At 54.0% G+C, this 26,269-nt stretch overlaps 1 protein-coding gene across 1 annotated transcript in view; it reads right to left on the reverse strand.

The window, feature by feature from the left end:
- The window catches only part of LOC137467278 (serine/threonine-protein kinase pim-1-like), a 62,344-nt gene that overhangs the window by 20,933 nt on the left and 15,142 nt on the right, over nt 1-26,269 (reverse strand). The window lies entirely within an intron of this gene.

A 26,269-nucleotide genomic window follows, 5' to 3' on the forward strand; every position in this document is an offset into this window, starting at 1 on the left:
AAATATCCCACAAAAATTTCCCCAGAAACCCCCCAAACTCCACCAAAAATCCACTCAAAAAATCTGCACCAAAATCCCACCAAACCCCTCTCAAATCCCCCAAAAATGCTCCCAAGTCCCTTCAAATCCCACCCAAAGTCTGAGAAAATCCAACCAAAAAATCCCTACAAAAACTTCCCTCAAAATCCCACCAAACCCCAACAAAATCTCACAAAATCCACCCCAAAAATCCCACAAAGATCACTCAAAAAAATTCCTGCAAAAATCCTCCAAAATCCTCCTCACAATCCCCAATAAACCCTCCCAAAAATTCCAGTGAAAACCTCCCATAAATATTCCGCCCATAAAATCCCATATGTCTGGACTCAAGGGCTCTGACGGGAATTGGTCCCTAATCCCAATCCCTTAAATCCCATTAAAATCCCATCAGATCCCCCAAAAAATCCCATCAAACCTCATTAAAATCCCATAAGATCCCATTGAAATCCCTTAAGTTCTCACTAAAATCCCATAAAACCTCTCTGAAATCCCACAAGTCCCCTCAGTCCCTCAGGTTTTGGGGTCACTTGTTGGGGAAGATGAAATAGGAAAACCTTATAAATATGATTGCCTGGCAAAAGATTTGGAAAATACAGACATTGAGATGAGAACTAGATTTGAAATAACAAACCTTGACTACTGAATAACTAGAAAATAATAGTATAGCCAGGCTGAAAGCAATCCCCCCTTCTGATTAAACAACGCCCTTCACCTGCAGATAGGTCCAAAGGTCAAATGGAATGCTCTGTCTCACCCCCAATGTATGGTTCATCCCACACCTGTGATCCTCCCCTGAAGTATCAGGTATCTGTGACCCCATTGGCCCAAGACCTGCTCCAGCCCACCTTGAAGCCCCCTGATAAGGTGTGCCCGAGGGACTGGATGCTCTCTTGGACCTTCCCCTGGGACCCTCACCTGGAACCCTCGCTCTCTCCCTCTCCCTCTCTCCCTGGGCCTGCCACGAGTTGGGCCTGGCAACTCCAAGCAGGGCCTTTCACCCCTTTTAATAAACCACATCTTCCAAGACCTGACTTCAGAGAACTCTCATCCATCCAAACCGTCCTGGAGTCCCGCGCTCTCTGCAGAGATGAAGATGGTCAGAGTAACAAGAAGACAGAGTGGCAGTGCTACAGATGCCCTGAGGAATTCAGTCCATGTTTGGCATCCTTTAAGGCAGATGAAAAAAATTAACTCTTGCTTTTTTCTTCACTGGCAATGGAACAAAGCTATTTAATTTTAGAACAAAGCCATCTCATGTCTTTCTTCTAAGGACAAGCAAAGGAAGGTTGGAAAGCCACAAATCCACAGGCAAAGCCATGGCTGTGTCACTGCTCATCACCAAGGAGTGGGGACAGGTGACAGGTCTGGAGTTGAATCCACCTCCACCATGCCAGATATATCCCCAGTGTGATGGCACCCTCAGGCTTGCTCCCTTGGCCAACATGATCCTAAAACTGCCAGAACAGGCAGCCAGGGGGGAGCTTTGCTCTGGTGCACCCTTGACTTACTGCACACACATCAGTCAGTGAGGAATGACTTTGCACTCGAGTTCAGATTCCTGTTGAAACTCCTGCTTTGGACACAAACCCATGTAACTGTCTCCAGATGCAAGGGTCACAGCTGTACAGTCATGCTGCCAGATGTCTACCATGGCCAGTTACCAACCACTGATTGATTCTCTTAATTCAAGTGCCAGATCCCTCCTATTACAGCTCCTCTTCCCCTTGATGCCTTGCATCACAGCCAGCAGACTATCCTTCATCCTGAGGATCTAGGGTGCTCTTTGCCAGCTGCATCCAATCTTGCATCTATTCTTCATCTCCATTGCCACTACCAAATTATACTGTGAGATAGCTCTTCATGCAGATGAAGGCTGAATGTTAATTAACAGTGTTAATATCTGCCAATGTGTTTCCTTATCATCTCCACCAAGCTCTTTTACCAAGACATAATCAGCCTGTTTTACTTCTATCCTGGCTCTGATCCTCTGTCTGCATCTCTTGTTACCAGCCAGTCCTTCTACATCAGGTAAGTCCAAAATCCCCAATAGAACAAAACCAACACTCTTTCTCAAAAAGATCATGTTTCTCTCTTTGCATGAAATCAATCCAGCTATTTGCATCTAAAAGAGTGAAATGTTCTTTTTCTTCTAGAGTGACTTTTTAGCCAGTCCTGGATCTTAAAGCACTATTAAAACCTATTATTTGGATTGTACTGCCCCAATGCACAAACCTCACCTTCTCCCACATTTCCCCCTGCCTGCTCTTTCATTTCTCTAGGCCATGTCCCAAAAACTTAGCTTTCTAACACAATCATATTATTCTTCTCCAACAGCAACTTCCATTTGCTGCCCCATCCCTGTATTTTCCAATCAACATCTCAGCACACAGTTTTCCAGCCTTATCCCCTCCCAGTTTTACTAGGTCTTCTCTCATTCTGCACTTCACATTGCCCCACAAAGAGAAAAGCTTCTTACCTGGTTAGAGCACATTTCTACCCCAGTACTGGTTCTTCAGTGGTAGAAAACATTTCAGACCACAGCAGATTTTCTTTCAATTGAGATAGCTCAACATCAGCTTCTCAAAGCTTACCAACAACCAAGGCTCAGCTTCTCTGCTGCAAGAAACTCAGCAGACTACTTAAAGCTTCACAAACTTCTACAAAAGACCCTCAGCTGTCTACACATCCCTCATATCCCTTCCTGGTCATTAATCACTCCTTCCACCTGAGAGGGCAGGAAATTGCAGACAGATGGGTCCCTTTCAAGGGCCTCTTGACACCCTGAGAGCTTCCCTCATCTTCCTTCAAATTGCCTTCTTCTGCTTCTCTCCATACCCTAAAATCAGTGCTCATCTCCTGTGTTTGTGCCCATCTGTATCATCTTCAACCTTTATTTTTTTCCTCTTCCTTTCAAAAGTTAATTGTCTAAATCACAAAAACCTTTACTTGGCTGAATGGAGTGATCGCATAATCAATGGATCTGTAAACCCCGTGTTTCTGCTGCTCCTTATCGCCTGTTCACACATTTAAAACAGCAGCAAACATCCACCCTACCTCCTCCCTGAGCGGGGCCACTGCAATCCCGTTATCTGACTCCTACATAAAGCACTCCAGAGCATTCCTTGAGACACCTTCTGCCTCCCAGGTCATGGCTGAAACAGTTCTTTAAACCAGGAATCAAACACTTCTCTTTAAAGCATTTCAGTGCTTGACAGAGAAACATCGTACATCGATTGCAATTAACAGGGAGGAGACATCTCCTTGCTCCACACAAAAACGTTGTCAGCCATTAACACCTCCAGGAGGCTCTGCTTGAGTGGAAATAGTGCACCTTGGGATCTGGGCTATCAATCTGCTCAGCAGGGGAAGGGGTCAGAGTGGTGAAAAAACAGCTATTTGGGCCTTCAAAACAGTTTCTCTTGCAATTCATTCTCCCCTTGAGTTTCTGGTCTAGTTAACAAATGGTGAAGCTGCCACACTTCTGATTTTCCACAGAGCTATCCTCAGTAAAAGCTGTCATGTCAATGTTTCCACGACATAGCCCTGGGGGCGGCGGGAGCGGGCTCGCCCGCTCCGACCCCGGGCTCGTCCTGCGGGGCAGCGCGTCTCCCGTTCCCGAGCCTGCGCAGCCTGCTGGGCGTGCGGCGGCAGTGGGAGCCGCCGGAGCCGGGGCGCTGGCCGCTGTTCCGTCGGGCCCCGGCCCAGCAGGCGGGCAGCCCGCCCCGCTCCGCCCGGCGGGGGCGGTGCCCGCTGCGCGGCTCCGCGGCACGGCTCCGCCGCTCCTTGGGCCGTGCCGGGCTCCCTCGTGTCGGCCCGCGGTGCCGCGGCTCCGCACACCGCGTCTCTCTCTGCGCCCCATCCCTGCCCCGCGCCGGGGGCGGGGGGCGCCGCGCCGGGTCTGCGTTCCGCGCCGGCGCCTGTGTCCGCCGCGGTGCCCTCTGCCAGCGCTGCAGCGGGCGGCACCGCCGAGCTGCCGGCTGCTTCGGCCCCGCTCCCCCGCCTGCCGCGGGGGCTGAGGCTGCGGCGGGGCGCGGGGCTGTTTACCTTGAGCGCGGCTGCTGACGCGGCCGGCGGGAGACCGGGGGGTTCCCGTGGCCGCGGACCCTCCCCGTCGGCTCTGTGGACCCTCCCCGCCTGCCAGGTGACCGTGCGTCCGAGGCACCGCGGGCGGTTTTGGCAGGAGGTCCTGGATAAGGCTGAGGAGATGTGCGACTCTGCCTCCTCGCAGCGCCTGCAGGATCGCGGAGGAGGCTCCTCTGGCTCTGCTGATGCTGCGGGGAGCGTGGTGTCAAGTGATGCTGCACTGCCTCGCAGTCAGGCGGCTGCTGCTGTCCCTGTGGAGCCCACGGGACGGGACACGGCAGGTGATGCGACCTTGCCAGGGGGTCCCCAGGCTTTCCCTGTGCTTAGGGGCGTTACTCGCAGCACCCATCAGCCTTTATCGTTAAAGATGGTGAAAGAAATCCGTGACACCGTTGCCCAGCATGGTGTCGGGTCTGCTGAAGTTATGCGGACGATCGGAATGCTCCTTGCTGAGATGCTTACACCTTCCGACATCCGTTCTGTGGCACGTGCTCTTTTTGACTCTGTGCAGTTTGATGTTTTTGAGGCCAAGTGGGCTCGTTTGGCGGCCAGCGCAGTGCAAAGGAATGCTATGCTCGGGCCGCAGGATCCCCTCGTGAGGATGACCTCATGCAACAAGCTCTGTGATGTCACAGCCCAATCTGTGACCTCACACAACCCACGCTGTGCTGTCACACAGCCCCTCTCTGACATCACAGCTGCTCTGTGCCTCCATGACACAGCCACAGAGGTGCTGCTGTCACAGATTGGGCTATGGCATCACAGAGTTTGTTGTGTGAGGTCATCAAGCAGCTAAGGCGTGATAGAGGGGACTGTGTGACATCACAGAGCAGGCTGTGACATCATGGCATGGCTGTATGACATCATAGAGCGGCCAGTGAGGTCAAAGTGTGTGCTGTGACATCACAGAGTGGCAGTATGACATCACACGGAGGGTTTTGTGACATCAGAGAGTGGACTGTGACATCATAGAGTCGGGTATGAGGCCATAGAGCAGATTCTGCTGTCATGGAGGGTGGCTCTGTGACATCAGAGTGTGGGTTGTGACATCACCGGGTGGCTGTGTAACTTCATAGAGCAGGCTGTGACATCAAAGAACAAACAGTGAGATTGCAGGGTGACATGTCAGAGTCTTCTGTGACACCACAGAGCAGCTGTCTGACATCACAGGGTGACATCTCAGAGTTGTCTCTGTGACATCACAAGGGCTGTGTGACATCACAGGAGGTTGTATGACACCACAGGGGCTGTGTGACATCACAGGGGCTGTGTGAGGTCACTGGGGAGGTGACTCTGTCCCAGCCCCCCCTCCCAGTTCCCCCAGAGAAGTCCAACCCTGCTCGTGCACAGCGGGGTCCCCTGTCCCCCTGAGTCCCCCCGCCCCCGGCGCCGCAGCCTCCCCCAGAGGATGTTCCACGAGATCGACCCCAGAGCCTGACACAGGGCCATGGGGGGCGGGACAGGGGACAGGGACCCCCGGCAGCGTGCTTGTATTCCCCAGGGCCAGAGCCTGGCCCAGGCCTCCTTCACCCTGTTGCCAACGAGGGCTTGAGAGCGCTGAAAAAATCCCCGGCAAGGGAGCAGCACAAACCAGATTTAATATTGAGCAACAGCACCACAAAGTTCCTTGGCAAGAGTCACTCTGCTCCTGACTGGACACTTCAGGCACACCAAGGAAACAAAGCAACAACAAAACCAAACAGAATCCAGGCAATCAAACCAGAAATGAACCAAGAACTGTCCCTGTGTGAGTGTGAGACACAAGGAAATGAGGGCAAGGATAAAAGGAATACAGGCCCAAGAGCTTACAGAGCTCAAACTTAATAGAACTTGACTTATACCTTAACCTTAACTTCCACCTTCAACTTCACAATTTAGCAAAAGAGCAGCACTTTACAGTATTTAACCTAACTTATAACCTATGACTTGGCAATTTCACTGAGAAATAACATTTAACAATATTCAGCTTGACTTGTATATTAAATGTAAAAACTTAGCAAAGAACAACTCTTAGCACAAATTAACTTAGCTTAGACCTTGTGATTTAACCTTACTGACAGGCCTGACTGGCTCAGCTATCCAAGGCACTCAGACCCCTCAGAGAGCAGCATTTCTGCCACATTTCCCGAGCACAGGCACTCCTGTGTGCACACAGACACAAAGAGTCAGTGCAAGGCACCTGTGAGAAATTCCCCTGAGGGCAGGGAAATGCTCCCTGCCGATGCTTTGGCATCTCCCCAGGGGGGGAAGGGTTGAGCCTGGAGGAGTGGGGGGATCCCCGAGTGCAGCAAACGGGAGAGTTCCCGGCTCGGAGAGGCCCCACTCCGAGGGAGTCGCTGGCCCAGGAGAGCTCCAAGGGGCTCCTTTTGGAGCGCTGTCTGTAGGGCCCCAAGAGAGGGGCTTCAGTGCCAGCAATGTTTCATCCTGGCCGCACTTGGCATCCACAGCTTTCTTTGGCAGGGTGAGAACAGGGCTGTTGTGCCACTGAGGGAACAAAAACACTTCCCGGGGCTGCTCCTAAAGCAGCCAGGAGCTGGTTGGGCAGCAGCAGTGCCTGGAGCAGACAGTGTTTGTGATGAGCTCCAAGGAGCTGAGCCCAGGGGCTGTTGGCCAAGGCCGAGGCCCAGCGAGCATTTCTCAGCTGGCAGGGCGGCCGGAGAAGGTGGAGGCGGGGGAATAATTCACGCCCTCAGTGTGCTCCCAGTCGCTCCCAGTGTTTCCATGTCCGTGCCCCAAGTGCTGCTCCCAGCCCTGATCCCTGGGGATGGGAATGTCCCGCTCCCTTGCCGGGGCAGGGTCACACCTGAGCCAGGTGTGCAGGGCAGGCCCTTGCCCTGACCCCCAGCACTGTCCCAGCTGCAGGATCTGCTTCCCACCGGCCTCTTCCTCCTGCGGCCCCGAGCCCAGCTTGGTGCTGAACAAAGGGGCTGTGCCGGGGCCATCCCCCGGCGGGGGCTGCACACCCCCCTGCCCCCTCCCCAAATTCCCTCTGGGGGAGACGGAGCTGGGGCTGGAGCCCTGTGGGGAGGGACAAGGGGGTGACAATGGGATGGGGGGTGTCACACACGCTCTGGGGGGACACGCACGGCCCCGGGGACCCCCCCATATCTTCTGCAGAGCCAGGACGATGAACCCCAACATGGAGCCACTGACCTCTGGCAGTATTTTGAGGGTGGGGTCTGGTGGCAGCTTTGGGAGTCTGGGGGAGTCACAACCACCCAAAAACGCCCTCCCAGCCCCACAGCCACTCCCAGACTCCTCAAACCACCCCACAGCTCCCAGCCAGGACCCCCCCCCCAACTACTCCCTGCAAGATAAATGACCCCAAGAACCACCAAAACCCGTTTCCATCTCCCCCAGGACCCACCCAAATTCTCTGCAAGACACACAGCCCTTTCAGGGACCCAAATCTCCCTCACAGACCCTGCCAAGCCCCCAACCCAGCGCCACAAATGCCCACAGGATTGACAGAAGCCCTTCCCAGTCCCCCCACGAGCCCCTAAACGCCCACCTCCCATGGCACTGACCAGGAGAGCTTGGTGGACAGGAACATTTACAGCCAGGATCAGCTCGGGTGCTTCAGCAGTGATTTGGGCACTTTGGGGGAACATCCCGGATAGGGAGACCCAGGCCAGGGACTGGGACAGACAATTAGAATTCTTGGAGAACAGGCGGGCTCTGGTGGACACCTTTTGCCGGCACACCTATGAGATTGTGGACATGTCCCCTGCCTTTGATAGCTTCAGAACACCCAAATCCTCCCTAATATTCTATTGAACCAACCCCAAATTCACCCCCAAATCCAGGTAAATGGTGCAGCTTTAGATCTCTTTGCTCAATTTCTTTATTTTCACCCCGGTTTTGGTTGTTTAGACAGGGCGAGGAAAGAAATTATTGAAATGGAAAAGACCTCCAAGATCATGCAGCACTGCTTGATGCCACCAGAAGAAATAACTGGACAGAGCGGGTGAGAATTTTTTGGGGTGTAAGGTCAACAAATCACTTTCTGCCAGTGAATTTCCAGTTTAGATCAGAGTCCTGATGGATCTTCCTGCCCCTGTGTTCATCCAGGTGCCTATGGGGATCCAGGAGGACGTGGAGACCACCTTCCAGGTGTCTTCTCAGCAGGGATCACTGGGAATGTGGGTCACCAGGGCTCTGACCAAAGTGGGTCCTCCCATGGGGGATGGAGTTGGAGCAGGGCACGAAGCTCTTCCCACAGCTGAGGCATTTGCAGGGCTTCCCTTACCGGTGCCTCCGTTGGTGTTGGGTCAAGGTAGAGCTCCTAGAGAAACTCTTCCCACACTGGGGACACTCGTAGGGCCTCTCCCCAGTGTGGATGCGCTGGTGGGTGACGAGGTGGGACTTTTGTTTGAAGCCCTTCCCAAAGTTGGGGCAGCGGAAAGGCCTCTCCTCCGTGTGAATCCGCTGGTGCCTGAGGAGACTGGAGCTGGTCTGAAACCTCTTCTGACTCTCGGGACACTCGTAGGGCCTCTCCCCAGTGTGCATGCCTTGGTGGGTGACGAGGTGGGAGCTGCAGCTGAAGCCCTTCCCACACTCCCCACACTCCTAGGGCCATTCCCCGGTGTGGATCATCTGGTGCTGGATCAGGTGGGAGCTCTGCCTGAAGCTCTTCCCACACTCCAAGCACTTGTAGGGCTTCTCCCCATGGTGAACCTGCTCATGGCCCACCAGCTCCAAGCTCTGGCTGAAGCTCTGTCCACCTTCCTGGCACAGGATGCCAGGGCTTTTTGGGCTCCCGGGGTCCCTTCTCCCCTCCTTCTCTGCTTTGGGCTGCAGGGGCTCCAAGGAGTACCCCCTGCCCCTCTCCAGGCTGTTGAGGGTCCCGACAATGGTATCGCTCCCCCCTCTCTGGGCTCCCCACTTTGGGCTCCTGGGGGACACAGGGCTCTGCTCCTCCAGGCTGCCTCTGCCGGCAGCTGCCACTGGGACCCCCCAGTGTCCCCCCAAGGGGCCTTTTCCACTCAGCTTTGCAGTTCTTCATTCTCCAAACATCCCCACAAAAAACCCAACCCCCACAGGATATCTGGGCCGAGCTCCCCATCCCTGGTCACCCATGGGATGAGGGGGTGATGGTCCCAGAGGGGCTGCGAATTCAGGGAGGGCTCGACCTCATGATTCCTTTTTCTTTCCCTGATCCTCCTTTGTCCCTCCTCTTCCTCTTCATCCCATGCCTCCTCATCCCTCCCTCCTCCTTCTTCCCCAGGAGCAGCGACACCCTTGGTGCCCCGTTCCCGTAGCCCTGGCACCCCGCGGCAGGAGTGGGGATGGAGCCGGGACAGGTCGGGATGGGCAGCGCGGGGCTCTCGGCTGCTCCCACCCACTGGGGGTGGGGGGAACCCGGCCCAGGCAAAAGGAGAGGCAAACTGGGAAAACTGGGGGCTGCACATCCAAACTGGGCCTTGCTGGGGACCCTGCCAGGGGACTGCCAGCACTTGGGGCTTCTCTCGGGAGATCCGGGAGGGGGGAATGCAGAGAGGGCTGGGGGATCCCAGGAATGGCAGCACTGGGAGTCACTTTGTTATACTGGGATCGTACTGGGATCATACTGGGAGCAGCTGGGCCCATGCTGGGGCAGACTGCGGTCACACTGAGGGAGACTGGGATCATATTGGGATCATACTGGGATCACACTGGGACAGAGTAGGAGCCTGCAGCGGGCAATTGAGACCATGCTGGCGCAAATAGGATACACTGGGAATGACTGGGATCATTCTGAGTTGGACTGGGAGCAACTGTGAGCAACTGGGATCATGCTATGAGCAAGTGGGAGGAACTGGGAGTCACTGGGTGCATGCTGGGGGTGACTGGAAACAACTGGGCTTATGCTGGGATCAACTGGGATCATGCTGGAGGTGACAGGGATCATATTGGCAGTGAGTGCAACTACACTGACTGGGAGTGGTTGTGAACAAATGGGATCATGCTGGAAGGAACTGGGAGTGACTGGGAGTATGCTGGAAGGAACTGGGGTACACTGGGAGAGACTGGGAGGGACTGGAACAAAAGTGAGGGTGAAAGGGAGCAACTGGAACCATGTGGGGCACAACTGGTTCATACTGGCAGTGACTGGGAGCACACTGGTCTCATCTGTGGACCATACTGGGAAGGACTGGACTAATACTGGGAGTGTCTGAGACTGACTGGGAACACACCAGGCACATCATCCCCCATACTGGGTGTGACTGGGAGCAACTGGGAACACACTGGATGAAAGTGGGAGCAACAGGGACTATGCTGGGGGCAAATTGTATCATAATGGGGAGTGACTGGGAGCAACTGGGCTCCTGCTGGGAGCAGCCCCTGGCGGCCCTGGGAGCCCCGCACCCCTTTCCCGGCCATGCCGCCTCTCCAGCCCCAACACCCCCCATAGCCGGGGTGCCGGCACTGCCAGGGGTCCCCCCCTCTCGGGGTCCCCGCTGGGGCTTCTGGGGCTCTTCTCTCTCTGGGCTCCCGCTCAGGGCAGTCGCGGCTCTCCTGGGGCTCCCCAAAACCGGTGTCCCCCCGCCGGGGCTCTGCTGCCCTCACCACCCACCGGGTCCCCCGGAAAACACCTCCCGGGGATCCACCGATGTCCCCCTGAGGGCCAGCTGCGGCTCGGCTTTGGAGCCCTACCAGCTCCAAACATCCCCCCCAAAAAAACCCAAACCCAGGGAGCCCCGGGATATTTGGGCCAAGGTCCCCCTCCCCGGGCACCTGCGGGATGGGGGCGATGCTCCCGGGGTGCTGCGAGCTCAGGCAGCGCCAGGGCCACGCGATTCCTTCTCTCCTCTCCTCCGGCTGCTCCCTGCTGTTGCTGCGCCTCTTCCTCCCTCCCTCCTCCTCCTCCCCCGCTCCCGAAGCCCCCGCAGCCACGGGAGGGGCGGGGATGGAGCTGGGACAGGTCGGAACGCAGAGAGGGCTGGGGGGGATGCCAGAAGTGGCAGTGCCTGGGCTGTCCTGGGATACTGGGAGCGGCTCCTGGGTATAAATTTCATGATGAATTCCTGGGGGCGGGGTTGTCTATATCCAGGGTTTTTGGGGTCCCGGTGGATTTCTGGGGGTTCCCAGGGGGGTTTTCAGGATTCCCAAAGGGGGGGATTAGGCAATCCCAGGGCGAACCCAAGGCTGGTTTGGGGTACCTGCTGGTGACAGAGATGGGGAACCCCTGCCAGGACCGAACCTTCTCAGGGGGGTCTGGGGCGTGCTGGGAGGTCTTGTGGGAATTTTGATGTCCTGGGAGGGTTTGGGGGGGTCTGTGTGGGGTTTTTGCGGTCTTTGGGAGTTTTTGGAGGGCCCTGGGATGGTTTTGGGGTCCCGGGGAGGTCGGGGTGTCACTGGGTGTTTGGGGGTTCCCAGGAGGGTTTGGGGGTTCCTGGGCGATGCCGGTGATAAAGCTGGGACCCCATGCCGGGTATGAACCTTCTCACTACGCACGGGCAGTGTCAGCGTGTTCAGGGAGATCCTGGGGGGCCCGGGGGTCACCCCAAAACCCAGGGGACCCCAAATGCTCAGGGACCCCCCTTAACTCCCCTCACCGCTGGATCTGCTGCAGGCAGGGGGGCACCAGCACTCGGCCCCCACCCCCACCATCACAGGGGGCTGTGGAAGAAATCTGGTGGTGCACGGACAGGTCGAGGGGACCCCCAAAGTCCTGGGAAAGGGTAAACACAGGGGAACTCCCAGGAATCCCCACAGGGGGCTTAGGGGAGATCAAGGAGGAGTTTGGGTGAGCTTATTTTTGTCACTATCATAGAGAAAGGGGACTCCAAGCGTCCCCGGTGTCCCCATTCCCAGCAAAACGTGGGAAAACTGGGCTGGCTGGGAATAGGGGTCCCGGGTGTCCTCGGTGTTGAGGAAAGGAGGGGTTGGGCACTAGGAAAGGTAGGAATAGGGGTCCAGGGGGTCTCTGGGTGAAGGAAAAGGGGGCTCTGGGTGCCTGGAGGGGCGGCATGGCCGGGAAAGTGGTGCGGGGGTTGCCGGTGCCGGATAAGGGGGTGCGGGGGGGAATCCAGGCTGGGAATGGAGGTGTGGGGGGATGGCGGCGCTCGGGAATGGGGGTTCAGGGGCCCCTCGGTTCTCCGGAATGGGCGACCAAAGAGTCCCGGTGCCGGGGGTCCCCCTCACCTATCGCTGTCCCCGCGGGGCCCCAGGAGTGCCCCCAGCCCCAGCGCTGGAGCCATCGCGCTGCTCCTCCTCACTCCCAGTACGATCCCAGTATGATCCCAGTAGAACTCGGTCACCCAGGAGCCGCTCCCAGTATGATCCCAGGACAGCCCAGGCACTGCCACTCCTGGCATCCCCCCCCAGCCCTCTCTGCGTTCAGACCTGTTCCGGCTCCATCCCCGCCCCTCCCGCGGCTGCGGGGGCTTCGGGAACGGGGGAGGAGGAGGAGGGAGGGAGGAAGAGGCGCAGAGGCAGCAGGGAGCAGCCAGAGGAGAGGAGAGAAGGAATCGCGTGGCCCTGGCGCTGCCTGAGCTCACAGCACCCCGGGAGCATCGCCCCCATCCCGCAGGTGCCTGGGGAGGGGGAGCTCGGCCCAAATATCCCGGGGCTCCCTGGGTTTGGGGATTTTTGGGGGATGTTTGGAGCTGGCAGGGCTCCAAAGCCGAGCCGCAGCTGGTCCTCGGGGGGACATCGGGGGGTCCCCAGGAGGTGTTTTTCGGGGGTCCTGGTGGGCGGTGAGGGCAGCAGAGCCCCGGCGGGGGGACACTGGTTTTGGGGAGCCCCAGGAGAGCCGCGGCTGCCCTGAGTGGGAGCCCAGAGAGAGAAGAGCCCCAGAAGCCCCAGCGGGGACCCCGAGAGGAGGGGACCCCTAGCAGTGCCGGCACCCCTGCAATGGGGGCTGCTGGGGCTGGAGGGGCGGCATGGCCGGGAAAGGGGTGCGGGGCTCCCGGGGCCGCCAGGGGCTGCTCCCAGCAGGAGCCCAGTTGCTGCCAGTCACTCCCCATTATGATACAATTTGCCCCCAGCACAGTCCCTGTTGCTCCCACTTTCATCCAGTGTGTTCCCAGTTGCTCCCAGTCACACCCAGTATGGGGGATGATGTGCCTGGTGTGTTCCCAGTCAGTCTCAGACACTCCCAGTATTAGTCCAGTCCTTCCCAGTATGGTCCACAGATGAGACCAGTGTGCTCCCAGTCACTGCCAGTATGAACCAGTTGTGCCCCACATGGTTCCAGTTACTCCCTTTCACCCTCACTTTTGTTCCAGTCCCTCCCAGTCTCTCCCAGTGTACCCCAGTTCCTTCCAGCATACTCCCAGTCACTCCCAGTTCCTTCCAGCATGATCCCATTTGTTCACAACCACTCCCACCCAGCCTCAGTGTAGTTGCACTCACTGCCAATATGATCCCTGTCACCTCCAGCATGATCCCAGTTGATCCCAGCATAAGCCCAGTTGTTTCCAGTCACCCCCAGCATGCACCCAGTGACTCCCAGTTCCTCCCACTTGCTCATAGCATGATCCCAGTTGCTCACAGTTGCTCCCAGTCCAACTCAGAATGATCCCAGTCATTCCCAGTGTATCCTATTTGCGCCAGCATGGTCTCAATTGCCCGCTGCAGGCTCCTACTCTGTCCCAGTGTGATCCCAGTATGATCCCAGTATGATCCCAGTCTCCCTCAGTGTGACCGCAGTCTGCCCCAGCATGGGCCCAGCTGCTCCCAGTATGATCCCAGTACGATCCCAGTATAAAAAAGTCACTCCCAGTGCTGCCATTCCTGGGATCTCCCAGCCCTCTCTGCGTTCCCCCCTCCCGAATCTCCCGAGAGGAGCCCCAAGTGCTGGCAGTCCCCTGGCAGGGTCCCCAGCAAGGCCCAGTTTGGATGTGCAGCACCCAGTTTTCCCAGTTTGCTTCTCCTTTTGCCCTGGCCGGGTTCTCCCTGCCCCCAGTGGGTGGGAGCAGCCGAGAACCCCGCGCTGCCCATCCCGACCTGTCCCGGCTCCATCCCCGCTCCTGCCGCGGGCTGTCAGGGCTGCGGGAACGGGGCACTGAGTGTGTCGCTGCTCCTGGGGGAGGAGGAGGAGGGAGGGATGAGGAGGCATGGGACGAAGAGGAAGAGGAGGGACAAAGGAGGATCAGGGAAAGAAAAAGGAATCGTGAGGTGGAGCCCTCCCTGAATTCGCAGCCCCCCTGGGACCATCACCCCCTCATCCCATGGGTGACCAGGGATGGGAAGCTCAGCCCAGATATCCTGAAGGGTCCCTGGGTTGGGTTTTTGGGGGGATGTTTGGAGAATGAAGAACTGCAAAGCTGAGTGGAAAAGGCCCCTTGGGGGGACACTGGGGGGTCCCGGTGGCAGCTGACAGCAGAGGCAGCCTGGAGGAGCAGAGCCCTGTGTCCCCCAGGAGCCCAAAGTGGGGAGCCCAGAGAGGGGGGAGCGATACCATTGTCGGGACCCTCAACAGCCTGGAGAGGGGCAGGGGGGACTCCTTGGAGCCCCTGCAGCCCAAAGCAGAGAGGGAGGGGAGAAGGGACCCCGGGAGCCCAAAAAGCCCTGGCATCCTGTGCCAGGAAGGTGGACAGAGCTTCAGCCAGAGCTCGGAGCTGGTGGGCCATGAGCAGGTTCACCATGGGGAGAAGCCCTACAAGTGCTTGGAGTGTGGTAAGAGCTTAAGGCAGAGCTCCCACCTGATCCAGCACCAGATGATCCACACCGGGGAATGGCCCTAGGAGTGTGGGGAGTGTGGGAAGGGCTTCAGCTGCAGCTCCCACCTCGTCACCCACCAAGGCATGCACACTGGGGAGAGGCTCTACGAGTGTCCCGAGAGTCAGAAGAGGTTTCAGACCAGCTCCAGTCTCCTCAGGTACGAGCGGATTCACATGGAGGAGAGGCCTTTCCGCTGCCCCAACTGCGGGAAGGGCTTCAAACAAAAGTCCCACCTCGTCACCCACCAGCGCATCCACACTGGGGAGAGGCCCTATGAGTGTCCCCAGTGTGGGAAGAGTTTCTCTAGGAGCTCTACCTTGACCCAACACCAACGGAGGCACCGGTAAGGGAAGCCCTGCAAATGCCTCAGCTGTGGGAAGAGCTTCGTGCCCTGCTCCAACTCCATCCCCCATGGGAGGACCCACTTTGGTAAGAGCCCTGGTGACCCACATTCCCAGTGATCCCTGCTGAGAAGACACCTGGAAGGTGGTCTCCACGTCCTCCTGGATCCCCATAGGCACCTGGATGAACACAGGGGCAGGAAGATCCATCAGGACTCTGATCTAAACTGGAAATTCATTGGCAGAAAGTGATTTGTTGACTTTACACCCCAAAAAATTCTCACCCGCTCTGTCCAGTTATTTCTTCTGGTGGCATCAAGCAGTGCTGCATGATCTTGGAGGTCTTTTCCATTTCAATAATTTCTTTCCTCACCCTGTCTAAACAACCAAAACCGGGGTGAAAATAAAGAAATTGAGCAAAGAGATCTAAAGCTGCACCATTTACCTGGATTTGGGGGTGAATTTGGGGTTGGTTCAATAGAATATTAGGGAGGATTTGGGTGTTCTGAAGCTATCAAAGGCAGGGGACATGTCCACAATCTCATAGGTGTGCCGGCAAAAGGTGTCCACCAGAGCCCGCCTGTTCTCCAAGAATTCTAATTGTCTGTCCCAGTCCCTGGCCTGGCTCTCCCTATCCGGGATGTTCCCCCAAAGTGCCCAAATCACTGCTGAAGTGCCCGAGCTGATCCTGGCTGTAAATGTTCCTGTCCACCAAGCTCTCCTGGTCAGTGCCATGGGAGGTGGGCGTTTAGGGGCTCGTGGGGGGACTGGGAAGGGCTTCTGTCAATCCTGTGGGCATTTGTGGCGCTGGGTTGGGGGCTTGGCAGGGTCTATGAGGGAGATTTGGGTCCCTGAAAGGGCTGTGTGGCTTGCAGAGAATTTGGGTGGGTCCTGGGGGAGATGGAAACGGGTTTTGGTGGTTCTTGGGGTCATTTATCTTGCAGGGAGTAGTTGGGGGCAGGGATCCTGGCTGGGAGCTGTGGGGTGGTTTGAGGAGTCTGGGAGTGGCTGTGGGGCTGGGAGGGCGTTTTTGGGTGGTTGTGACTCCCCCAGACTCCCAAAGCTGTCACCAGACCCCACCCTCAAGATACTGCCAGAGGTCAGTGGCTCCATGGTGGGGTTCATCGTCCTGGCTCTGCAGAAGATATGGGGGGGGTCCCCGGGGCCGTGCGTGTCCCCCCAGAGCGTGTGTGACACCCCCCATCCCATTGTCACCCCCTTGTCCCTCCCCACAGGGCTCCAGCCCCAGCTCCGTCTCCCCCAGAGGGAATTTGGGGAGGGGGCAGGGGGGTGTGCAGCCCCCGCCGGGGGATGGCCCCGGCCCAGCCCCTTTGTTCAGCACCAAGCTGGGCTCGGGGCCGCAGGAGGAAGAGGCCGGTGGGAAGCAGATCCTGCAGCTGGGACAGTGCTGGGGGTCAGGGCAAGGGCCTGCCCTGCACACCTGGCTCAGGTGTGACCCTGCCCCGGCAAGGGAGCGGGACATTCCCATCCCCAGGGATCAGGGCTGGGAGCAGCACTTGGGGCACGGACATGGAAATACTGGGAGCGACTGGGAGCACACTGAGGGCGTGAATTATTCCCCCGCCTCCACCTTCTCCGGCCGCCCTGCCAGCTGAGAAATGCTCGCTGGGCCTCGGCCTTGGCCAACAGTCCCTGGGCTCAGCTCCTTGGAGCTCATCACAAACACTGTCTGCTCCAGGCACTGCTGCTGCCCAACCAGCTCCTGGCGGCTTTAGGAGCAGCCCCGGGAAGTGTTTTTGTTCCCTCGGTGGCACAACAGCCCTGTTCTCACCCTGCCAAAGAAAGCTGTGGATGCCAAGTGCGGCCAGGATGAAACATTGCTGGCACTGAAGCCCCTCTCTTGGGGCCCTACAGACAGCGCTCCAAAAGGAGCCCCTTGGAGCTCTCCTGGGCCAGCGACTCCCTCGGAGTGGGGCCTCTCCGAGCCGGGAACTCTCCCGTTTGCTGCACTCGGGGATCCCCAACAACGAGGGAGCCTGGGCCGATCCCCCCACTCCTCCAGGCTCAACCCTTCCCCCGCTGGGGAGATGCCAAAGCATCGGCAGGGAGCATTTCCCTGCCCTCAGGGGAATTTCTCACAGGGGCCTTGCACTGACTCTTTGTGTCTGTGCGCACACAGGAGTGCCTGTGCTCGGGAAATGTGGCAGAAATGCTGCTCTCTGAGGGGTCTGAGTGCCTTGGATAGCTGAGCCAGTCAGGCCTGTCAGTAAGGTTAAATCACAAGGTCTAAGCTAAGTTAATTTGTGCTAAGAGTTGTTCTTTGCTAAGTTTTTACATTTAATATATAAGTCAAGGTGAATATTGTTAAATGTTATTTCTCAGTGAAATTGCAAAGTCATAGGTTATAAGTTAGGTTAAATACTGTAAAGTGCTGCTCTTTTGCTAAATTGTGAAGTTGAAGGTGGAAGTTAAGGTTAAGGTATAAGTCAAGTTCTGTTAAGTTTGAGCTCTGTAAGCTCTTGGGCCTGTATTCCTTTTATCCTTGCCCTCATTTCCTTGTGTCTCACACTCACACAGGGACAGTTCTTGGTTCATTTCTGGTTTGATTGCCTGGATTCTGTTTGGTTTTGTTGTTGCTTTGTTTCCTTGGTGTGCCTGAAGTGTCCAGTCAGGAGCAGAGTGACTCTTGCCAAGGAACTTTGTGGTGCTGTTGCTCAATATTAAATCTGGTTTGTGCTGCTCCCTTGCCGGGGATTTTTTCAGCGCTCTCAAGCCCTTGTTGGCAACAGGGTGAAGGAGCCCTGGGCCAGGCTCTGGCCCTGGGGAATACGAGCACGCTGCCGGGGGTCCCTGTCCCCTGTCCCGCCCCCCATGGCCCTGTGTCAGGCTCTGGGGTCGATCTCGTGGAACATCCTCTGGGGGAGGCTGCGGCGCCGGGAGCGGGGGGACCCGGGGGGACAGGGGACCCCGCTGTGCACGAGCAGCGTTGGACTTCTCTGGGGGAACTGGGAGGGGGGGCTGGGGCAGAGTCACCTCCCCAGTGACCTCACACAGCCCCTGTGATGTCACACAGCCCCTGCGATGTCACAGAGACAACTCTGAGATGTCACCCTGTGATGTCAGGCAGCTGCTCTGTGATGTCACAGAAGACTCTGACATGTCACCCTGCAATCTCACTGTTTGTTCTTTGATGTCACAGCCTGCTCTATGAAGTTACACAGCCACCCGGTGATGTCACAACCCACACTCTGATGTCACAGAGCCACCCTCCATGACAGCAGAATCTGCTCTATGGCCTCATACCCGACTCTATGATGTCACAGTCCACTCTCTGATGTCACAAAACCCTCCGTGTGATGTCATACTGCCACTCTGTGATGTCACAGCACACACTTTGACCTCACTGGCCGCTCTATGATGTCATACAGCCATGCCATGATGTCACAGCCTGCTCTGTGATGTCACACAGTCCCCTCTATCACGCCTTAGCTGCTTGATGACCTCACACAACAAACTCTGTGATGCCATAGCCCAATCTGTGACAGCAGCACCTCTGTGGCTGTGTCATGGAGGCACAGAGCAGCTGTGATGTCAGAGAGGGGCTGTGTGACAGCACAGCGTGGGTTGTGTGAGGTCACAGATTGGGCTGTGACATCACAGAGCTTGTTGCATGAGGTCATCCTCACGAGGGGATCCTGCGGCCCGAGCATAGCATTCCTTTGCACTGCGCTGGCCGCCAAACGAGCCCACTTGGCCTCAAAAACATCAAACTGCACAGAGTCAAAAAGAGCACGTGCCACAGAACGGATGTCGGAAGGTGTCAGCATCTCAGCAAGGAGCATTCCGATCGTCTGCGTAACTTCAGCAGACCCGACACCACGCAGGGCAACGGTGTCACGGATTTCTTTCACCATCTTAAACGATAAAGGCTGATGGGTGCTGCGAGTAACGCCCCTAAGCACAGGGAAAGCCTTGGGACCCCCTGGCAAGGTCGCATCACCTGCCGTGTCCCGTCCCGTGGGCTCCACAGGGACAGCAGCAGCCGCCTGACTGCGAGGCAGTGCAGCATCACTTGACACCACGCTCCCCGCAGCATCAGCAGAGCCAGAGGAGCCTCCTCCGCGATCCTGCAGGCGCTGCGAGGAGGCAGAGTCGCACATCTCCTCAGCCTTATCCAGGACCTCCTGCCAAAACCGCCCGCGGTCCCTGGGACGCACGGTCACCTGGCAGGCGGGGAGGGTCCACAAAGCCGACGGGGAGGGTCCGCGGCCACGGGAACCCACCGGCCTCCCGCCGGCCGCGTCAGCAGCCGCGCTCAAGGTAAACAGCCCCGCGCCCCGCCGCAGCCTCAGCCCCCGCGGCAGGCGGGGGAGCGGGGCCGAAGCAGCCGGCAGCTCGGCGGTGCCGCCCGCCGCAGCGCTGGCAGAGGGCACCGCGGCGGACACAGGCGCCGGCGCGGAACGCAGACCCGGCGCGGCGCCCCCCGCCCCCGGCGCGGGGCAGGGATGGGGCGCAGAGAGAGACGCGGTGTGCGGAGCCGCGGCACCGCGGGCCGACACGAGGGAGCCCGGCACGGCCCGAGGAGCGGCGGAGCCGTGCCGCGGAGCCGCGCAGCGGGCACCGCCCCCGCCGGGCGGAGCGGGGCGGGCTGCCCGCCTGCTGGGCCGGGGCCCGACGGAACAGCGGCCAGCGCCCCGGCTCCGGCGGCTCCCACTGCCGCCGCACGCCCAGCAGGCTGCGCAGGCTCGGGAACGGGAGACGCCGCTGCCCCGCAGGACGAGCCCGGGGTCGGAGCGGGCGAGCCCGCTCCCGCCGCCCCCAGGGGCTATGTCGTGGAAACATTGACATGACAGCTTTTACTGAGGATAGCTCTGTGGAAAATCAGAAGTGTGGCAGCTTCACCATTTGTTAACTAGAACAGAAACTCAAGGGGAGAATGAATTGCAAGAGAAACTGTTTTGAAGGCCCACATAGCTGTTTTTTCACCACTCTGACCCCTTCCCCTGCTGAGCAGATTGATAGCCCAGATCCCAAGGTGCACTATTTCCACTCAAGCAGAGCCTCCTGAAGGTGTTAATGGCTGACAACGTTTTCGTGTGGATCAAGGAGATGTCTCCTCCCTGTTAATTGCAATCGATGTACGATGTTTCTCTGTCAAGCACTGAAATGCTTTAAAGAGAAGTGTTTGATTCCTGGTTTAAAGAACTGTTTCAGCCATGACCTGGGAGGCAGAAGGTGTCTCAAGGAATGCTCTGGAGTGCTTTATGTAGGAGTCAGATAACGGGATTGCAGTGGCCCCGCTCAGGGAGGAGGTAGGGTGGATGTTTGCTGCTGTTTTAAATGTGTGAACAGGCGATAAGGAGCAGCAGAAACACGGGGTTTACAGATCCATTGATTATGCGATCACTCCATTCAGCCAAGTAAAGGTTTTTGTGATTTAGACAATTAACTTTTGAAAGGAAGAGGAAAAAAATAAAGGTTGAAGATGATACAGATGGGCACAAACACAGGAGATGAGCACTGATTTTAGGGTATGGAGAGAAGCAGAAGAAGGCAATTTGAAGGAAGATGAGGGAAGCTCTCAGGGTGTCAAGAGGCCCTTGAAAGGGACCCATCTGTCTGCAATTTCCTGCCCTCTCAGGTGGAAGGAGTGATTAATGACCAGGAAGGGATATGAGGGATGTGTAGACAGCTGAGGGTCTTTTGTAGAAGTTTGTGAAGCTTTAAGTAGTCTGCTGAGTTTCTTGCAGCAGAGAAGCTGAGCCTTGGTTGTTGGTAAGTTTTGAGAAGCTATCTCAATTGAAAGAAAATCTACTGTGGTCTGAAATGTTTTCTACCACTGAAGAACCAGTACTGGGGTAGAAATGTGTTCTAACCAGGTAGGAAGCTTTTCTCTTTGTGGGGCAATGTGAAGTGGAGAATGAGAGAAGACCTAGTAAAACTGGGAGGGGATAAGGCTGGAAAACTGTGTGCTGAGATGTTGATTGGAAAATACAGGGATGGGGCAGCAAATGGAAGTTGCTGTTGGAGAAGACTATTATGATTGTGTTAGAAAGCTAAGTTTTTGGGACATGGCCTAGAGAAATGAAAGAGCAGGCAGGGGGAAATGTGGGAGAAGGTAAGGTTTGTGCATTGGGGCAGTACAATCCAAATAATAGGTTTTAATAGTGCTTTAAGATCCAGGACTGGCTAAAAAGTCACTCTAGAAGAAAAAGAACATTTCACTCTTTTAGATGTAAATAGCTGGATAGATTTCATGCAAAGAGAGAAACATGATCTTTTTGAGAAAGAGTGTTGGTTTTGTTCTATTGGGGATTTTGGACTTACCTGATGTAGAAGGACTGGCTGGTAACAAGAGATGCAGACAGAGGATCAGAGCCAGGATAGAAGTAAAACAGCCTGATTATGTCTTGGTAAAAGAGCTTGGTGGAGATGATAAGGAAACACATTGGCAGATATTAACACTGTTAATTAACATTCAGCCTTCATCTGCATGAAGAGCTATCTCACAGTATAATTTGGTAGTGGCAATGGAGATGAAGAATAGATGCAAGATTGGATGCAGCTGGCAAAGAGCACCCTAGATCCTCAGGATGAAGGATAGTCTGCTGGCTGTGATGCAAGGCATCAAAGGGGAGAGGAGCTGTAATAGGAGGGATCTGGCACTTGAATTAAGAGAATCAATCAGTGGTTGGTAACTGGCCATGGTAGACATCTGGCAGCATGACTGTACAGCTGTGACCCTTGCATCTGGAGACAGTTACATGGGTTTGTGTCCAAAGCAGGAGTTTCAACAGGAATCTGAACTCGAGTGCAAAGTCATTCCTCACTGACTGATGTGTGTGCAGTAAGTCAAGGGTGCACCAGAGCAAAGCTCCCCCCTGGCTGCCTGTTCTGGCAGTTTTAGGATCATGTTGGCCAAAGGAGCAAGCCTGAGGGTGCCATCACGCTGGGGATATATCTGGCATGGTGGAGGTGGATTCAACTCCAGACCTGTCACCTGTCCCCACTCCTTGGTGATGAGCAGTGACACAGCCATGGCTTTGCCTGTGGATTTGTGGCTTTCCAACCTTCCTTTGCTTGTCCTTAGAAGAAAGACATGAGATGATTCTTGTTCTAAAATTAAATAGCTTTGCTCCATTGCCAATGAAGAAAAAAGCAAGAGTTCATTTTTTTCATCTCCCTTAAAGGATGCCAAACATGGACTGAATTCCTCAGGGCATCTGTAGCATTGCCACTCTGTCTTCTTGTTACTCTGACCATCTTCATCACCACATTTGATGTGCAACTGTGGAAAGCAAGGCTTGGGTTTATAATGGCTAATTGCTGATTGTTTTTAACTGCTCTGCTCTATTGGAAAAGGGAGAACAAGTGTGTGAGTTGTTCCTTTTTTTTCTTCCTGAGCTGCTCACAAAGTGGAGTGAGACAGATACCTCCTGGTCATACACCTCACAGAATGGTTGAGCAAATGTAAAAAGAGCTGTACATACTGACTAGGCAAAGAAAATCAGCTCAAGCTGCTTCTTGGGACTGTCCTTATTAGTTTGAGGGTTGTCTGGACTCTGATGCTAAAGGTGCACAATGTTTTGGGAAGCGTTTAGGCCAGCTGGATTAAGATACATTAGTGTTCCCAACCAATGAAAGGACCAGTCTTGCTGGCACCTGCTCCCCAGTTATTTCTGATTCAGTGAGATGAAAAAAAATCAGGTGATAGGGAAACCTGTAGGTTATCTTTTGTCATAACTAGTATTAACTATTACTGATCAAAAGAAAGATGATGTAACAAACCCATTTTGCACCATAGTATACCCATTAACAACCCATTTTGTATCATCCATGTGAATGTAAGTGCTAAAAATGAAACTAGCCACAGCCCCAGGGACATAGGTCTGAAAAAAATTAATCTTCAACAACAAAATGGAGAAGGAGTAGAAGTAAGCATGGAAATGAATTTTTTGAGAAGGATTTGCTAGCATCAATATGTTATAGACACAGCTCTGGCAGAAGCACAGCTGTCCAGCTTTCAAGGTCTGCCTGCTGCAGCCCCAGGCAGAGGGACCTGCAGGGAATGTGCCCTTTGTAGCAAGGGACTCAAATTACACTAATTATTCCTGTTTCTTGAAAGGGCTAATTAGCTCAAGAGTTGTGCAGAAGGGCTACCTGCCTTCCAGGGGCCTCCTCAGGCCCCTTGGTTTCACCTGAGGCCATTTGGACATAATGGCTAATTGAAGCAGAGTGGGTTCAGATACCTGTGTATCATGGAGCTTTGCCCCTAGCAATTGTCAGCTTTCAGAAAAAGAACAAACAACGAGTAATTGGCTTCACTTTTTTTACAGACTGATTGTTCTAAGGGACCTAAGCAGAGTGGTTTCTTTAAATTCAGGATGGACAGCTGCATCTGCCAGTTACTTCTCACCTAGGAGAAGTATCCAGCAAGCACTGCTCTTTGCTCATATTGCATATTTTTGAATAATTAATTTGGCATTAAATTTGGTGGTTGTGTTCTGCATACTGGTATGTGTTTTTTTGGGAAAAGCAAAACCCATATTGCCTGTTTAGGTAGTTAAATCAGAAAGTTTGACTGTGTGGCTGAGGAAGAATTGCTGTGGTGGACTCTTCCTCGTGGATAACTCTTCTTGAGTCTGCTGCCATTGCTGTCTGCATCCTTACCATGTCATGACATTGCAGTTTGATAATGCATGTGATTGTGAAAGTGGAAAAGTGTGACCTTGAGAAGGATGCAGTAGGATAGGGAAAGAAATATGGAGTTGAGGGGACAATAAAGAATTGTGAGTAAATATGAATCTTCAAAATGACACATTTTCTGCCTTGAGATTTTGTGTGCATGTGCATCGTACATCTACATGTAGCTGGTCTATTTTTTTTTTTCTGTCTTATGGGCTTCAGATAGTGATTCTCAAGAGAAATAACACTGGTTGGAAACAAAATTGGTGGTCTTTGAGCTCCAGGACTGATGAGTAGTGAATAGTTGTTTCATTCCATGTTTTCGTTACATTATTTTTAATCTCTTAAAACCTTACTTTGTGCTTTAAATGACAGGGGAAAAAAATCAGTTATTTGGGCTGATGTTTTCCTGTAGCTTCTGATTTGGTGTATTAACCAGAGGCAAAAATGTTATGTTGTGCAAAACACTAAAAAAACAAAAAAGATGAACCTATTTCTTATGTGTAGTTTAATTAGGACAAATACAAATATTTTGATGAATGGAAACAGTGAAGAGCTCAGTCCTTTGAAAAAGATATGCTGATTTGAAACTTTTACATTTCTGATATTAAAAATATGTGGAATTGTAGAAAAGTAGAGCTGGAAGACATCATGAGAGCTTATACTGCTGATTTCTTCCCTGTGGCAAGAGCAACTCAACCTGAACTATTTGGGACAGAAATGTATCCAGCCTATGCTTCAGGAGGTCTGGGCTACTGAGAATAGAAAATTTCAGGAACCTGTTCTCACACATCATTGCTATTGCTGTCAGGAACTTTTCTCTTAATACTCAGTTTGCATTTTCTTTGTAGGGACTGCAGGTTTTGATTCCTCTCCTGCCCATGACAAACCTGAAAAGAAATTTGTTCCCTTTTTGAAACAGCCCTGCTCAAACCCGTCCTAGATGGGATTAGGATAATATATTAGGATGAAATTAAAGCATGTGAAACAATTCTAAATTCCTTTTTTCTTTGCGGGCTGAATACTCAGCTTTAAGAAGATGCAGTGTGGGAAAGGAAAGAGAAGCACCAAGAACTGAGCAGGCTTATACAGCTCAACAAAGCTAAAAGCAGAGAAGAGCCTTCTTAACTCCAGATTTGATTCCTGGTTTGTTACACAGACCATCATCCTTACCTAAGAAGTACTGAGCTTCTCACAAGGGACACTTGTCATTTAAAGCAGCATAATTTAGAGACATTGGTCAGTTTTGAATCCAGCTGCTCGTGGTTCCGTGTGAGCCGGTTTCCGTGAGATTGGATCAAGACTCTTTGCAGTGTCTCTGGTAGATGGGATATGCAAAGGGGCACATGGTTTATATATGGTGAAGAGAAGCACTGAAAAGAGATGCTGCGAAAACCCTAAAAGCTGTCTCTGAAATTCCATCGTTTTTTACTGCATAATTAAGCACTTTTGCTAACACATCCTCCCTTATGATTCCCTTTAAGTTGGAGCATCTGGCCGGGTGTTGCACAAGAGCCCAGTTTTCTTCTCCCTATACAACGGAGTTTTGATTAATTAATCATGGCTTCTGTTTGAATAATACATTAAAGATGCACTTGAATGTTCTAGGACAAAAGTAAAATACAAAAAAGAATGCACACAAAGGGAAATACTGCTCTTTCTTGTGAAATGACACGTTCTCTTCAAATGGCAGGACTGTTCTAAATGTGATACTGGTCAGGCTGTATTTCTTTTCCTGCTTGTTCATTTTCATGTCCATTTCACATGGTGATGGTCACTTGCCTCAGCAGGCTTTTAAGTCACCAAAATGTTGAATTTTAACATGATATGGAAGAATGCTACAGTTAGGACAAATATGCTTTTTGAGACAATACTTTGCTATATTAAAAAACAAGGAATTATGAAGCTTTCATATTGTTGGCTGCTGTCCATTTTTATTCATGACTTCACAAGAGCAGCTTCGTGCTGATATGACCAGAGCAAGTTGAGTAGTTGTACTTCTACAGATTTCACTATGGTTTCAAAAGTGCAGGGTTTGTGTTTGCTCAGCGCTGAACCTGCCCCTTCACAGGAGTTATTGCTGTTTCTAGGTTTCTATAAGGACCTTAGTTCTACTCTGTGCATGTCCTCCACAGTCTGGAAGCAGTGAGACAAGATCTGAAACCACAGAGGAACACTGTCTTGTATCCAAAAGCCAGGCTGTCCTGGTGCTGTGCTTTTCCCCAGTATCTCACTGCTGTCAGGATCTCCAGAGGAGGACAAAGCCCTGCAGTTGCTCTCATACTGCATGCAGTCTTTAACATTGTGAATACTTGTTTCTTGAACACTGGATGTCAGCTCTTGGTCTGAGATTTTTTTAAAAAATACTGAGGGTTGGACTAAGTTTGCCTTCATGCAATTTGAGCTTTTTGGAGTTGCTCAGTGTTTCCTGTGCATGCTGCTGAAGCAGCATGCTGATGTTGGATCATGCATGTTCAGTGTGTCTGGTAAATAGAGCTCTTTGCAATCCT

Source organism: Anomalospiza imberbis, unplaced genomic scaffold (genome assembly GCF_031753505.1).
Source record: "Anomalospiza imberbis isolate Cuckoo-Finch-1a 21T00152 unplaced genomic scaffold, ASM3175350v1 scaffold_56, whole genome shotgun sequence".
Taxonomy (NCBI): domain Eukaryota; kingdom Metazoa; phylum Chordata; class Aves; order Passeriformes; family Viduidae; genus Anomalospiza; species Anomalospiza imberbis.